Source organism: Mizuhopecten yessoensis, unplaced genomic scaffold, assembly GCF_002113885.1.
Source record: "Mizuhopecten yessoensis strain PY_sf001 unplaced genomic scaffold, ASM211388v2 scaffold4701, whole genome shotgun sequence".
Lineage (NCBI taxonomy): Eukaryota > Metazoa > Mollusca > Bivalvia > Pectinida > Pectinidae > Mizuhopecten > Mizuhopecten yessoensis.
Genome location: NW_018405678.1, coordinates 383,601 through 399,714, shown reverse-complemented (window position 1 = coordinate 399,714; position 16,114 = coordinate 383,601). Strand labels below are relative to the sequence as shown.

At 33.2% G+C, this 16,114-nt stretch overlaps 1 long non-coding RNA gene across 1 annotated transcript; it reads right to left on the bottom strand.

Moving 5' to 3' along the window:
* Window positions 1-9: 9 nt before the first annotated feature.
* LOC110449611 lies at window positions 10-4,658 on the bottom strand. The gene is made up of 3 exons (XR_002462871.1): window positions 1,235-4,658; window positions 995-1,147; window positions 10-754 (listed from the first exon to the last, which is right to left on the bottom strand). It is a non-coding gene; the product is annotated as an uncharacterized LOC110449611 (long non-coding RNA).
* Window positions 4,659-16,114: the final 11,456 nt, after the last annotated feature.

Genomic DNA, 16,114 nt, shown 5'->3' with positions numbered 1-16,114 from the left:
AAATAGCATGTATGAACTGTGGGACCCTCATTCAAATAGCATATATGAACAATGGGACCTTCATTTAAATAGCATGTATGAACCATGGGACCTTCATTCAAAGAGCATGTTTTAACTTTGGGGACATTCATTCAAATAGCATGCATGAACTATGGGACATTTATTCAAATAGCATATATTAACAATGGGACCTTCATTTAAATAGCATGTATGAACTGTGGGACCCTCATTCAAATAGCATATATGAACAATGGGACCTTCATTTAAATAGCATGTATGAACCATGGGACCTTCATTCAAAGAGCATGTTTTAACTTTGGGGACATTCATTCAAATAGCATGCATGAACTATGGGACATTTATTCAAATAGCATATATTAACAATGGGACCTTCATTTAAATAGCATGTATGAACTGTGGGACCCTCATTCAAATAGCATATATGAACAATGGGACCTTCATTTAAATAGCATGTATGAACCATGGGACCTTCATTCAAATAGCATGTTTTAACTTTGGGGACATTCATTCAAATAGCATGCATGAACTATGGGACATTTATTCAAATAGCATATATTAACAATGGGACCTTCATTTAAATAGCATGTATGAACTATGGGATCTTCATTCAAATAGCATATATTATCTATGGGACCTTCATTCAAATAGCATGTATGAACTATGGGACCTTCATTCAAATAGCACGTATGAACTATGGGACCTTCATTCAACTAGCACGTATGAACTATGAGACCTTCATTAAAATATCATGTATGAACTATGGGACCTTCATTCAAATAGCATGTATGAACTATTTGACCTTCATAAAAATAGCATGAATGAACTATGATACCGTACGTATGAACTATGGGACCTTCATTCAAATAGCATGTATGAACTATGGGACCTTCATTTAAATAGGATGTACGAACTATAGGACATTCATTCAAATAGCATGAATGAACTATGATACAGTACGTATGAACTATGAGACCTTCATTAAAATATCATGTATGAACTATGGGACCTTCATTCAAATAGCATGTATGAACTATTTGACCTTCATAAAAATAGCATGAATGAACTATGATACCGTACGTATGAACTATGGGACCTTCATTCAAATAGCATGTATGAACTATGGGACCTTCATTTAAATAGGATGTACGAACTATAGGACATTCATTCAAATAGCATGAATGAACTATGATACCGTACGTATGAACTATGAGACCTTCATTAAAATATCATGTATGAACTATGGGACCTTCATTCAAATAGCATGTATGAACTATTTGACCTTCATAAAAATAGCATGAATGAACTATGATACCGTACGTATGAACTATGGGACCTTCATTCAAATAGCATGTATGAACTATGGGACCTTCATTTAAATAGGATGTACGAACTATAGGACATTCATTCAAATAGCATGAATGAACTATGATACCGTACGTATGAACTATTGGACCTTCATTCAAATAGCATGTGTGAAATATGGGACCTTCATTCAAATAGCACGTTTGAACTATGAGCCTTCATTCAAATAGCATGAATGAACTATGGACCTTTATTCAATTAGCATGTATGAACCAAGGGACTTTCATTCAAATAGCATGTATGAACTATTTGACCTTCATTCAAATAGCATGAATGAACTATGATACCGTACGTATGAACTATTGGACCTTCATTCAAATAGCATGTATGAACTATGGGACCTTTATTCAAATAGCACGTTTGAACTATGGGCCTTCATTCAATTAGCACGTATGAACTATGGGATCTTCATTCAATTAGCATGTATTACTATGGGACCTTCATTCAAATAGCATGTATGAACTATTTGACCTTCATAAAAATAGCATGAATGAACTATGATACCGTACGTATGAACTATGGGACCTTCCTTTTAAAATAGCATGTATGAACTATGGGACCTTCGTTCAAATAGCACGTATGAACTATGGGACCTTCATTCAAATAGCATATATGAACTATGGGACATTAATTCAAATAGCATGTATGAACAATGGGACCTTCATTTAAATAGCATGTATGAACTATGCGACCTTCATTCAAATAGCATGTTTTAACTTTGGGGACATTCATTCAAAAAGCATTCATGAACTATGGGATCTTCATTTAAATAGCATGTATGAAGTATGGGACCTTCATTTAAATAGCACGTATGAACCATGGGACCTTCATTCAATTAGCATGTATGAACAATGGGACATTTATTTAAATAGCATGTATGAACTATGGGACCTTCATTCAAATAGCATGTATGAACAATGGGACCTTCATTTAAATAGCACGTATGAACTATGGGACCTTCATTCAAATAGCATGTATGAACTATTTGACCTTCATTCAATTAGCATTTATGAACAATGGGACCTTCATTTAAATAGCATGTATGAACTATGGGACCTTCATTCAAATAGCATGTATGAACTATGGGACCTTCATTCAAATAGCACGTTTGAACTATGGGCCTCCTTTCAAATAGCACGTATGAACTAAGGGACCTTCATTCGAATAGCATGTATGAACTGTTTGACCTTCATTAAAATAGCATGTATGAAATATGGGACCTTCATTCAAATAGCATGTATGAACTATAGGACCTTCATTGAAATAGCATGTAAGAACTATGGGACCTTCATTCAAATAGCATATACATGTATGAACTATGGGACCTGCAATTGGCGGTCTTTTGAGGTTCAAAGATCAAAGAGTCTACTAACTTCAGGTGTAAGCAAAATGTTATTGGTCATTTACTGACAACGTAGATTTTCGAAGAATTAACAGTAACAGATGTCTTGCTTAGCAATCCAAGATGGTGGGTCAAGATGCTCAAGAAGGATTTTTCCATGGAAATTTGAGTATGTATCTTGTTTGTCTTTAAAGTTTGTCTGGATTATTGAACTTACGTAATATATCATTTTGATTTTTGTTTAATTTGAGTTATGATTTAAGAGGTTGTATTTCACTTAAATAGATTAAATCAATCCATGTTTTTTTCCAATGATTTGTATAACTTCTGATTGATTGATGTACATGGTATTTAACATTAACACAGTTTTTTACTGACTTTGAACATTTCCTGGAATTCAATTGTTAAATAACGAGTTCACGGAATAATACCACTATCATCTGAAATTGTGACTAAAAAAGGTGTTTTTCTTAGAATTCACTTCTGCCAGTACAAACGTTGTTTTCATATTAAGCGTCGATATTATCCGTAAATATTCATATCAGAATAATCGTGTACGTGCTCAAGATGCTCATGAAGGAATTTCCCATTAAAATTTCAGAATTTAAGGACATAATTTGTTCGTATTTTGAAGCTTATGATTTGCTGATAATTCATTAATTCATTAACTCTGTACCAACAAATGTAAACTTATTCAAATAGTTCATGATAAGCAATTTCATTGCTTATCTGCGTGAATATATACAAATAGATTATGTACAAATACCTGTTACTGCTTCACACATATGCTCAAATGGATATCTATTTTGGTAAACTCATCATCGTGACCATCTCTGTTAATATGTTTTAGTTAACGACATGGCTGCCTCATTGTTTTAATATGTATACAGATCAATCAGTTTATTTAACCTACTGTGATTTTGATTGAGATTTATTGTATTTTTAATGTCATAACAGCAGAGTAAAAGGACATATATTATTAGCATTTCCATTGGTCCATTCCTTCATTCGTGCTGACGTCCGTAGACCTTTCATGGACTTCGCCATTAAGCAACATTTGTGTGATGTTTGAGGTCAAACACTACTTATGTAGGTCACTGCGATATATGTGACATTTGTTCGTTTTACAATTTTTACTTTTGAGTTTGTGATAATTGTGATACCTTAATGTAACGATTAACAATTAACAAAAGATATTAATATTTTTCTGTTATATGTACTGATTTTGCAATCGGTCATTTCATTTTCAAGTACTTACTTTCAGCCGTGATCGTGAAAATCGCAATAATGTAAAATATATATACCGTTTAGTATACAATACATTCGGTAATATTCGGTATAAGGGCCTTTTAATAGACATTCTTATGAGAAATGCAATTTTCATTAATTTGTTCTATAGCTATTAATATTTGTAGAAATCAAAGAGGTAATACTACATCTCATTTAATCAAAACAATCGTACTAAATTCAAAGAATCTGCTTATATTCATTGTCAATTAGTCAAAGGGAGACAACTCATCTCAACATATAGACACTCGTTCCGGTGACCTCTCGGGCTGCTTTGGAGAGTGTATTTTTGTATTGTATTACATGTCACTTGAATTTTAAATTGTCGACAAATAAATTTCCTTTTGAACTTTTATTCCTGTGTTGAGCCATTCTTGAAGGGTTTGCCACAATCAACAACCAGGCAGATCTGATCTATAATCATCGTCTAAAAGATACTCCGTCGACGGCAGACTGTTTTAAAGTATTGAGTACCTGACGTTAACATTGCATGACTCACTGCAATATGGAAATAAATAGGAGGTGGTGTAGTCGTAGGAGGTGCGGATATTTATAGGCAGGTGTTTAGTATCGCCCTATAGTATCTACTCTGAATCTCATCCACGTAGGTCATGCATGTAAAATCTCTATGAGACGAAAATTAATAAACGTGATTTATAAAATGTAAGCCATGTTGGGAGTTCTTTGTATACAGAACACGACATGGTTTTTAGAAGTGGGATGGACTAATGAATATACCTGTAAAATCTGTAGAAAGGACGGTAAACGGGTAAGAAACATAATGGAAACGCTGGTCAGCGCTATGCCGAGAATGAACTTGGAAAATTACGATCTCGGGGCGATTGAAAGGCCTTCAGAAATCACGTCCAATTCATAATCTCTGGACCCCTCAAATCGAAAGACGAAAGTGACAAATGCGCATACCTAATGATACGGAACGGTAAAAGGGCCAAAACAATTACAACCACTACAAATTCACACAAGGATACAATCTTACTCAGAAACATTTGATCAGTTTGTAACTGATCTTAAACTGCTGGTGAGAGATCGTAACTACGCTGATCTCCAGGAAAAGATGATTCGTGACCGAATTGTGATAGGCGTAAAATTAGCCACAAAATAAGGGAAAACTGATTGACGTTGGCACAGAACTGACATTACTTGCCTGCATGAACTCTCTTCTGTACAAGAAAAAGCAATGTCAAATTCGGCCGATGAAGATGTCAAGGTAAAGGCTGTCCAACAAAAACACAAAAAATGTCTTACAAACATCCACTGAGAAAATCTGAAAACTCAAGATATGGTATATGTGGCTATGCGTACCCCTTTGACCTCAATAAATATCCTGCAAATGGTGAAAAATGCCGACATTCTTGTAAAAGTAAATCACTTTGAAAAAAAGTGTCGAACCAAAACAAACTCAACAAAGCGAACATTTAAAAAAGGTAAAGATGTTCATGTGGTAGATAATAGTGGTTCTTCATCCGAAGACTGATTCCTTGGATATATTGAGTCGGATGTACACGTAATATAAACTAAACATATAAACATATAAACTTGAAAAAAGCGTTCGATACGGTAGATCGTGATCTTCTATGAATAAAACTGAAACGTTTTGGAGTGAACGGTTTTATGATTAAGGCTATCAAGTCCCTGTATGCTGACGTAAAATGCTGTATTAAAGTAAATGATCTTCAATGATTGGTTCAGCGTCGGAAGGGGATTAAAACAGGGCTGTTTGTCTTGACCAACACTTCTTTCTATATTCATCAATGATCTAATAAAAGAAGTTCGTGATTTAGACAGGGGAATCAATGTTGATGATTTTAATATTTCTCCGCTCTTCTATGCTGACAATATTGTACTCTTAACTTTAACTCCAGATAAACTGCAGGGTCAAATTGATCATGTTGGATCATGATTTAAAAAATGGAAATTATCGGTGAACCACAGTAAGTCAAACGTAATTCACTTCCGTCATTCTTCTCTTTGGACAACACTCCGATTGTCATCAGAGATAAATATAAATACCTTGGGATCTGGTTTGATCAACATCTTACATGGAATTTTGCTGTGCAGGAATTAGCGAAATCAGCCAGTCGTGCACTTGGAGTTTTAATTAGTAAATGTATCGCCAGTGGAGGAATGTCACACACCGTATATACCAGTCTTTTTGAGTCATTAGTACAACCAATTATGTTATACGGCTCTTGTATTTTGGGTAAAGCGGGACAACGCTTAATCAACAACATTCAAAACCGAGCAATAAAAGCGTATCTTGGAGTGAATACATATACGGGCAAAACAACACACAGAGGTTTTTAGACTTTACTGTAGACTACGAAATGTGGATACAGATAGGCATCTACATAAGGTGTATATCTGGTCATCTAGGAGAAGGAACTCGTGGGAAGCGCGTGTCCGCAATTTAGGAAACAAACTTAAGGCACCAAATATACTTAACACTCGCGTATCTGTTAAAACCAAACTACGTATAATTACCGGTTCCATTAACAGGAATGACAAAACTATTTGGTTCTCGAAATTATGGAACGACAACATTCCAAGCAGTTAACTAAGAACATATAGAAGATATAAAAATGACAAAGTAATGGAACATTATATAACGTCACTATCGGAGCCACCTCGCGTTACTCAGACTCGGTTGTCTCCCCTTAATGTTGTAAACTTGACGCTACAGTAACTTGCCAGTAGAGCAAAGGAAATGCCCTTTTTGCTTAAATATAGTTGAAGATGAGTCTCATTTCCTTTGTGACGCTCCTTTGTATAGTGATATCAGATATGATCTATTCAAAAGCGCAGTGAACTCCTTTAGTTATTTTAATGAACTTACTTCAACGAAAATGAAAAGTTGTTTTATTTATTGCAGGATAATGCGCTTCAATTTTCACTTTCTAAAACAATTTATTATATGATGAGACGGAGGCGGTCGCTTTTAAATATGTAAATATACAATCGTAAATTTTAACGTATCGCAATATTGATTTAACTGTAATGTGATGAAGAAAGATATGTGATTCTACTATTCTATCAGGTTTACATGCAATATTCTATGAGGATATTTTATATGCATATATGCTAGGTCTTCACTTTTATTTTACACATGATGTACATATACATAGTTACAAGTGTCTCATAAGCCGATATCGGCTGGGCATCTTTGATAAACTCGCTGTATATGATATTTTATGAATGATTGTTTGTGAGTATAATGATGCGTGACACTATGATAAAATATTGATTGATTGATTGACTTAACGAAAATATGAAATAAACTATTAATTTAATTATAAATCCATGCTGTATTTACATTTAGACACAAGTCATGATAAACGGTGTACACATCGTCACAGGAACAGAGTTAAACACTTATAACAATAGCGTGTCAATCAAGCCTTATATGTGTATGTAAACTATAGATAGATCATGACGGGTTTGACCGATACCCATCGAGTGAGTTAATCTCCCGGTCTAATTACCTGTACCTCGCAAGTCGTGCGGGGTACAGGTAATTAGAAAGTAAACAATAACAAAAACAAAAACACACACAAAACATTTCCTTTTTAACATTAATCAAATATTCTATTCAAAGCAGTCGTCGTCAGTTGTTTACGACAATAAAGTTGACTTTAGATCAATTTCCGGCACCATGCTGTCAGGACGATATGCCCCGATTTTGACACTTTTTCAACTGAGACACGGGGAAATCAACATCTAATGCAATAGAAAAACTATTGCTTAAATGATTGAAAACGCGTCTTCCTTCTGGAGTAATATTTTCATTGAACTCGGCATGATTTTCCCACATGATGTGTCAAGGTAACCGTGAATATTTATTAAATGCATGCTCTTTTTCCTATCAGAATTTGTGTTATAAAATGTCGGTAGGCCTAAATATTTCCATTTTAGATAGCTATATTAACTACCACACATGTTTGTTTAGACTTAATTATATGACCATCGAGCGATGGTCGATCTATTGTTTTCCACTGACTGGGGTGAAGCGAGGTGTGAAAAATTCACCTGGAGTGGATAGGTTATCACCTCGGGCGATGTACAGTTAGCCGGACCTATTATAAGTCGTGATGCCTGTCAATTTTAACTTTCTATTTACAAAAAAAAAAAAAAAAAAAAAAAAAAAAAGGGTTTTAAAATATTGATTTCACGAATTATAATCCCAACGAATTTGTCCCCAAACAAAAACAACGAAATTTAACCCAAACGAAAATATATGCTTTTACAGTATACTTTTCTTTGACGTTGTAATTGCCTGCGATGGACTGTAATTCTTTCTATTTCATATTTGACATAGATTATACAATGTGCTCCGTAAATGGAAATACAATGTACTCGTTCTCAGCTAGTCCACGGTGACGTTTTTCTCACAGAAGTTGAAACTTTGCTTTATGCACAAAACATATATAATGCATAATACAAACATGAATGAACATAACTGAATAGGAGTTAGAAGCAAGTGTAGATAAACTAATGTAAATATGGTACCTTATATCGTAACCAATATTAACAACTATAGGTTCAGGCACAGATAGACAATGGTCAAGACAAAACGTCATGTTGCGTCATTATTAGGATAATTTCACTTCTTAACCAGCTTGCAATTTCATAAATTAATAAATAAAAACAAAAACAAAAAGAAACATAACATCGTAGCATAAATAAGTTTCATCTAATACTGATTCAGATTCTATTCTATAATGATCATGTAGATGACCTCTTCCTACTCCTTAATCACACATGTACAGTTGTGCTGTTAGACTAGTCACATTCCATACACTTTTCTTATTCATATATTTAAATTTTGATAGCCTTTTGCGTTGCGGTAAAGGCATTGCATGTTTTTTTCGGAATCTAGGATGGTTAAAACAATAATAAATTAATCAATAAATAATGATAAAAATCGAATTGTCAAAAAAAACCATCATTCGAGTGATTAACCGATAAGACTACAGGGAAATAAGAACAAATTTCAGATTTACAAGAAAGCCCTTTAAAAACTATTAGCAAAATAAGAAAAAGTGTTCCGGAGGGTAAACATCTATTTATTCATCGATAACACCCACCATGTAAATCAAGGTAAAATCCAAGTAATGGATGGTGACCATAGACCTTGTTCATCGTCACCATCAACCTGCATTATCGGAGACCGTGTGTTGTAAGTTTGTCTGTCAGTAGCCGAGTAAGAATTCTTTATCAATGTTTCTGTGAAAATATTATTTAAAATACATTTCTGTATGGCTATGGATGTTAAGGTGAACCAAACTAGCCATAACAATAATGTAACAGATATTTGAACATGATCCGATCAGTAAAAACAGTTGCTTCAAAGTAAAATATTTGACTGAAGAGAGACGGCTTCTCCCTGATTGAGTCACTGAACTTACAGAAATTGTGTACGTTGCCTTGTAAACATAATAATTGTTGGGGAAGAGATATGCTCGGATAGTTCATCATCTGAAATGTTTGCAGATATATATTGAAATTTGTATATATTCGAAACAATCAACCAAAATTATTTAAAAGAAAACCGATAAACGTAACATTTCTCTAAGTGCCAAAATAATAGTAAAAGCTTTGTTCATAAACGAAATTACTTAGTAGAAGTAATGTAGTATGTAGTTCTTTGAGGGTAGCCAAACAGCTTTTGATAATATATCAGAAAAGCAAATGTCATCTTATTAATAGTTAATATGTTCATGACATGACTGTTTTTACAGACTTAAGTTTTCGCTTTAGACGTCGAAAGGCAAATTTAGGTTATACCCCGTCCCCTGATAAATAGGATGAACATAGGCATATACTTCAACAGCTATTGGTTAGTACTCGTAGAATGCTACTATAAACATGTTGAACAACACTTTCGCTTTCGGTTATTATTCTGTGAATATGATGAGAAGGGCAAAAGATACTCGAAGCAAATTTATCTTTTTAAATATGTAAACCTGGCTTGATTCTCTCATGCTGTATTTCTTAATTCCACAGTAGCTTACACATTGTATTTACATTATCGTCAAATACATTCAAAGGTTGGGAAAACGTTGAAACCATATAAACCGACGTGAACACGTACATTGTAAATCATTTAAATGGGATATATGTATAAATTATAATAGAAGCTTTTTCTTTGATGATGCCTTATCGTTTAAGTTACCGTCATAACTGAACATTGCAGTTGCTCTAGACCTGTTATTTATGATATTCTTATTATGAATTGTATATTTATGCACCAGTTATAACAAATCACTTACGTTTCACTTATTTTCACTTACTCTAGCAACTAGAAAGTTTTGTTCCTCATGATTAAGTCGCCCTCTACGACTATTTACCAGAAGTGACCACAGTGTGTGCTTATGTTCACTCTATATTAAAGCCTGCTTTTACCTCACTACTCGCAGTCGTAAACAAACAGCAAATTGACGCAAAAGTGAAAGTAAACTAATCGCCTATGAAATTTGGTAAATTCTAATTTATTATTATGCCTATTAGTAATTAGTTAAAAATAAGTTTGATCTAGTGGTTAAACTAAAAGCTCCTTTTCTCACCCCGTTACATGTTTAATAAGTTCGTGTTAATTTCTTCAAACCAGAAGTTTTCAATCCATGAGTTATAACTACAGTGAAGTTATTTTTTTTCCCTTTTTCCCGCAATATAGCTTATTAACTATTATTGAAATAACCTAAATCAATCAATGATTGGTATGCAGAACTACATAGAAAACACTAGAATAAACAAGACGTTCCTAGTAGACCTTGTGGTAAATGTTGGTGACATTACATCATATACGGAACAAATTGCGGGCTTTGCAACGAGCATGCGCAATTAGCTAAAAGCTATATATCTATATCAAAAACGTTTCGAAATCAATAACAAATTTAAGATATATAGTTACTGTTGAATAAAGGTGCATTTTTTTCGTTTTGTTTTTCTTTCTACAAAATACAATAAGAGTTCAAAAATTGAAGAAACAATCAGTAGGACAAAGGAAAGATGAAACGGTTCACTTTAGAAAATATGTAGAATTTGTAAAATTTCCTGAAGACCTGATTTGGATAACACTGCCATTGACTGCAACTTACCCTCCTTATGAGACTCTATATATATGTAGTACTATCGACGACTAGATAATCACAAAAGAAAGTGCTTATTGATGGCAATGGCATCAGTTCACGTCTCTGAAAAATAAACGAAAGTAAAAGTGACTAATACAAGAATACTTTCCTTAATTATATGTTGGATTCGTATACTTAGTTGCTTCTTTTCTTACGTAAGTACAATTATAACCACGAGGTAAAAATGAGTTTGACTATCATCTCACCATCCCGGTTATCTTTTAGTCATAAATCAAAAACACAAATTATGATAATCAATATTTTAATAAAAATTGACCTCATGTACAGATATGTTTTGAGGTTGAAAATATAAATGCCTTTTAGTATGTACGTTCATCAAGTTTCAAACTCCAAATGAAGAAATTTCCAGAGGTTTCTAACTTGAGATCTTATAAATAGTAATTGTGACGTGACATTGGTTAGTAGCTGTTAGATACGTGATAGACATGCGCATTCTAAATCTACATTTTGATTCAGCCGCCATATTGAAACTTCCCATACCAACCCGGATATTTAGTGTTGGATCTGAAATACAGATTTAAGATATATGGTAGTCATTATCTTAAAACTGTATTTCGGAGACCATGGTAGTGAAACTCAAATGTTAAAGTTTATGATTAGAACTCCTATGATCAACTGTTAACGTGTTAACGAGACGTCGACCTCTTGTCCTAGGGGAGTAACTTTCAGAATAGAAGGTAAGGTCACAATCTAGGTGTGTTTCAATATACTTTTGTTGATTCAAAACTCGGTATCTATTACATTGTATATTATCTACAGTTAAACTGTAACTTTTATCTTCTTTCGATATTTAAATTCCGGTAGAACAAATCATAATCAAACAAACACATGAGTATAATACTTTCACAAACCCATTTGAGATTCCATTACAGATAACGCCAAGGAAGGAATATAATCAGATGATTAGTTGGTTACTGTTTGTTTAGAATTTAAAATCAAGTATAAAATGATGTAAAAAATCTTTATATTTCACCCGAATCATTAACTATTTCTTAAATTTGTTTAACGTGTTGAAAAATGTATAATCTGCGCAAGCGCAACTGTAAGGATTAATCCTAAAGAGTATGAACGCATGCGCAGTTTTCGTATATTAAAAAATTAACCAAATATATGGATACCTACATATTTAAATTTTCTTATAGGAGGTAACATGCTTTTCTAATCAATGTTGTGGATTATATCACACCCTTTCATCATAAAGCATTAATGGTGCAACAGCACCTGAACATTCCAAATCTATCATTTTTATGCTGGTGACATGAGTTCCCGGAAATACTGTAAAAGCGAAACTGAACGCATATTCTATTCATTATCATGTCGGACACCCGATTCTAGTTTTCAAGCTTGTCAGGCTGACGATAGGAAATCTGAACAGACACTGCCATTTTCTCAAACTTTTGTGATCTCCACGCTTATTGGCTTCTAAAGTTAACGGACCTATCAGCGCCGATGTCACAAAAGTCCGACATGATAATGTAAGGGCATGACATATCAAACAAGTAAGTTTGTTTCCTACTATAGAAACACTGTACTGACATTGAATAGCGTACATGCCGTGTGGTTTGCGCTACCCACTAGGGGTTAAGCGTGTCTTCCCGGGGACAGCACAGTGTCCGACCAACTGCAATTCGACCATTTAACGATGTTTCATATAGTCTGCAAAAAATACACCACATGATATATATGTCAAATCATACATCAAATTAAAGAATAAATATTTTCCTGTCGATCTAGACTGCTCCCGGCGTCATATTGTGAACGGTTATAACAAAATCGCATATTTTCTGGAACTGGGTCATTTCACTAGGGAGACAGAGTTAGCAACCATGATTATATTACAGGTGCATGTGGTCTGATCCCGTCTGTTTTCGTCAACATTTAATAACTTACATACCGGTATGTCGATAACACATGATGTGGAGTTTGATCCTGGTTACACTTGTTCGTGTTCACAGAAACAGAATGAAAGCGAAACTTGACAGATCGTGTAGTTTTACATTTCACATTAACCGCAGGATTTCAAATCTCTTTCAATATTGACAAGATTAAGTCCAAATATATTAACTAAGTAACATATGTCCTGGTGATTTGAGTAAACTCTGATCAGAGCTTAAGCGCATGCGCACTTCCTGCATATGTCTACAATTAAATATAATGACCGGTTTGGAAACTACATCTTTTTTGTCATATCACATTTATTATCACAATTTTACCCAATCATAGGCAGTATGCATGCATTAGCGTTCAATTTCACATTGGTTGAACACATTTATTAATATTTGTAATTCTGTTTAACTTTTAAAAATATATATATATATTCTATGTATTTTCATATAATCATACTAAATATGCTAAGTATATTATCTTTAATTATCAGTGGAGTTCCCCGTAAGATTATTTGTTTGTATGTCTTTAATTACAGAGCCAGTCATTTTATTTTGTTACGATTGAAAATCAAAATTGAAGCTTAAAACAAAAACATGAGGTGTATGCGTATCAGTTTGAAGACTGTTTCTAAAACATTATCCTGAAGGTTGTTTGTAAGTAATTGCCTTGCATACCGTCCTTAATGTTCAAAATATATGTTTCTGTTGTGCAAAAAGATCGCATCCTTTTCTGCAAATTACCTGCTACCAACGAATCCTCCATTTCTTGCCCCTAAATGATACTCAGAATGAAAAGCTTTAAAATGAGGAGTTAAAGTATTTTTATACATTACCCACTAATAAAAACACTTTATATCATATGACGGTAGCGATTACAATGTGATTTTATATCAAATTACTAAATAGAAGTAAAGTACATGAATAATCGTGACAACCAGTGAGTGAAATCATTCCATTCTAACTTCATCATGATACCAAAAGGTCCATATGACTTTACGTGCACTGTTCTCAATCGGAAAGACAAGAAGAGATGTCACATGTTACAGGTGGTGGTAAATGTAGTCTTGAATAAAAAGAAGATTAATGTGATATACTTGTATTGAATTAAAACTCGGTACCTGCATTTTAACTGTAACTTTTATCTTCTTTCGATAAATACATTCAGGTAGAATAAATTCAAATGATTGATAATAAAACAAAGCATTAGTATAATACTTTCACAAACCCATTTAAGATTCCATTATAGATAACATCAGGAAGAAATACAATCAGATGATTTGTTGGGTTATGTTTATTGAAACTTAAAATCGAATATATAATAATATGTTAAATGTTTATATTTCATCCGAATCATCAACTATTCTCAGGCTATACATAAATTTCTCTAACGTGATGAATAATGTTTAATCTGCACAAACGCTATTGTAAGGATTAGCACAAAAGAGCATGAAAATAAAACAAATATATGGATACCAACATGTTTAAATATGTTTCTTTATTTCCTGTTTTAAAAGAATCTGAAACGGGGTTTTAAAGTAAAACCTGAGAAGCTTTATAAATGTATACATTGTAAATCATTTAAATGGGATATATGTATAAATTATAATGAAAGCTGTTTCTTTGATGATGACTTATCGTTTAAGTAACGTAATAACTGAACATTGCAGCTGCTCTAGACCTGTTATTTATGATATTCTTATTATGAATTGTATATTTATGCACCAGTTATAACAAATCACATACGTTTCACTTATTTTCACTTACTCTAGTAACTAGAAAGTTTTGTTCCTCATGATTAAGTCGCCCTCTACGACTATTTACCAGAAGTGACCACAGTGTGTGCTTATGTTCACTCTATATTAAAGCCTGCTTTTACCTCACTACTCGCAGTCGTAAACTAACAACAAATTGACGCAAAAGTGAAAGTAAACTAATCGGCTTATGAAATTTTGTTAATTTTGATTTATTATTATGCCTATTAGTAATTATTTAAAAATAAGTTGATCTAGTGGTTAAACTAAAAGCTCCTTTTCTCACCCCGTTACATGTTTAATAAGTTCATGTTAATTTCTTCAAACCAGAAGTTTTCAATCCATGAATTACAACTACAGTGAAGTTATTTTCTCTATTTTTCGCAATATATTTTATTAACTATTATTGAAATAAATCTAAATCAATCAATGACTGGTATGCAGAACTACAGAGAAAACACTAGAATGAACAAGACGTTCCTAGTAGACCTTGTGGTAAATGTTTGTGACGTCACGTCATATACGGAACAAATTACTGGCTTTCCAACGAGCATGCGCAATTAGCTAAAAGCTATATATCTATATCAAAAACGTTTCGAAATCAATTACAAATTTAAGATGTATAATTACTGTTGAATAAAGATGCATTTTTCGGCTTTTATTTTCTTCTTCAAAATACAATAAGAGTTCAAAAATTGAAGAAACAATCAGTAGGACAAAGGAAAGATGAAACGGTTCACTTTAGAAAATATGTAGAATTTGTAAAATTTCCTGAAGACCTGATTTGGATAACACTGCCATTGACTGCAACTTACCCTCCTTATGCGACTATATATATATGTAGTACTATCGACGACTAGATAATCACAAAAGAAAGTGCTTATTGATGGCAATGGCATCAGTTCACTTCTCTGAAAAATAAACGTAAGTGGAAGTGACTAATACAAAAAGACTTTCCTTAATTATATGTTGGATTCGTATACTTAGTTGCTTTTTTTTACGTTAGTACAATTATCATCACGAGATAAAAATGAGTTTGACTATCATCTCACCATCCCGGTTATCTTTTAGTCATAAATCAAAAACACAAATTATGATAATCAATATTTTAATAAAAATTGACCTCATGTACAGATATGTTTTGAGGTTGAAAATATAAATGCCTTTTAGTATGTACGTTCATCAAGTTTCAAACTCCAAATGAAGAAATTTCCAGAGGTTTCTAACTTGAGATCTTATAAATAGTAATTGTGACGTGACATTGGTTAGTAGCTGTTAGATACGTGATAGACATGC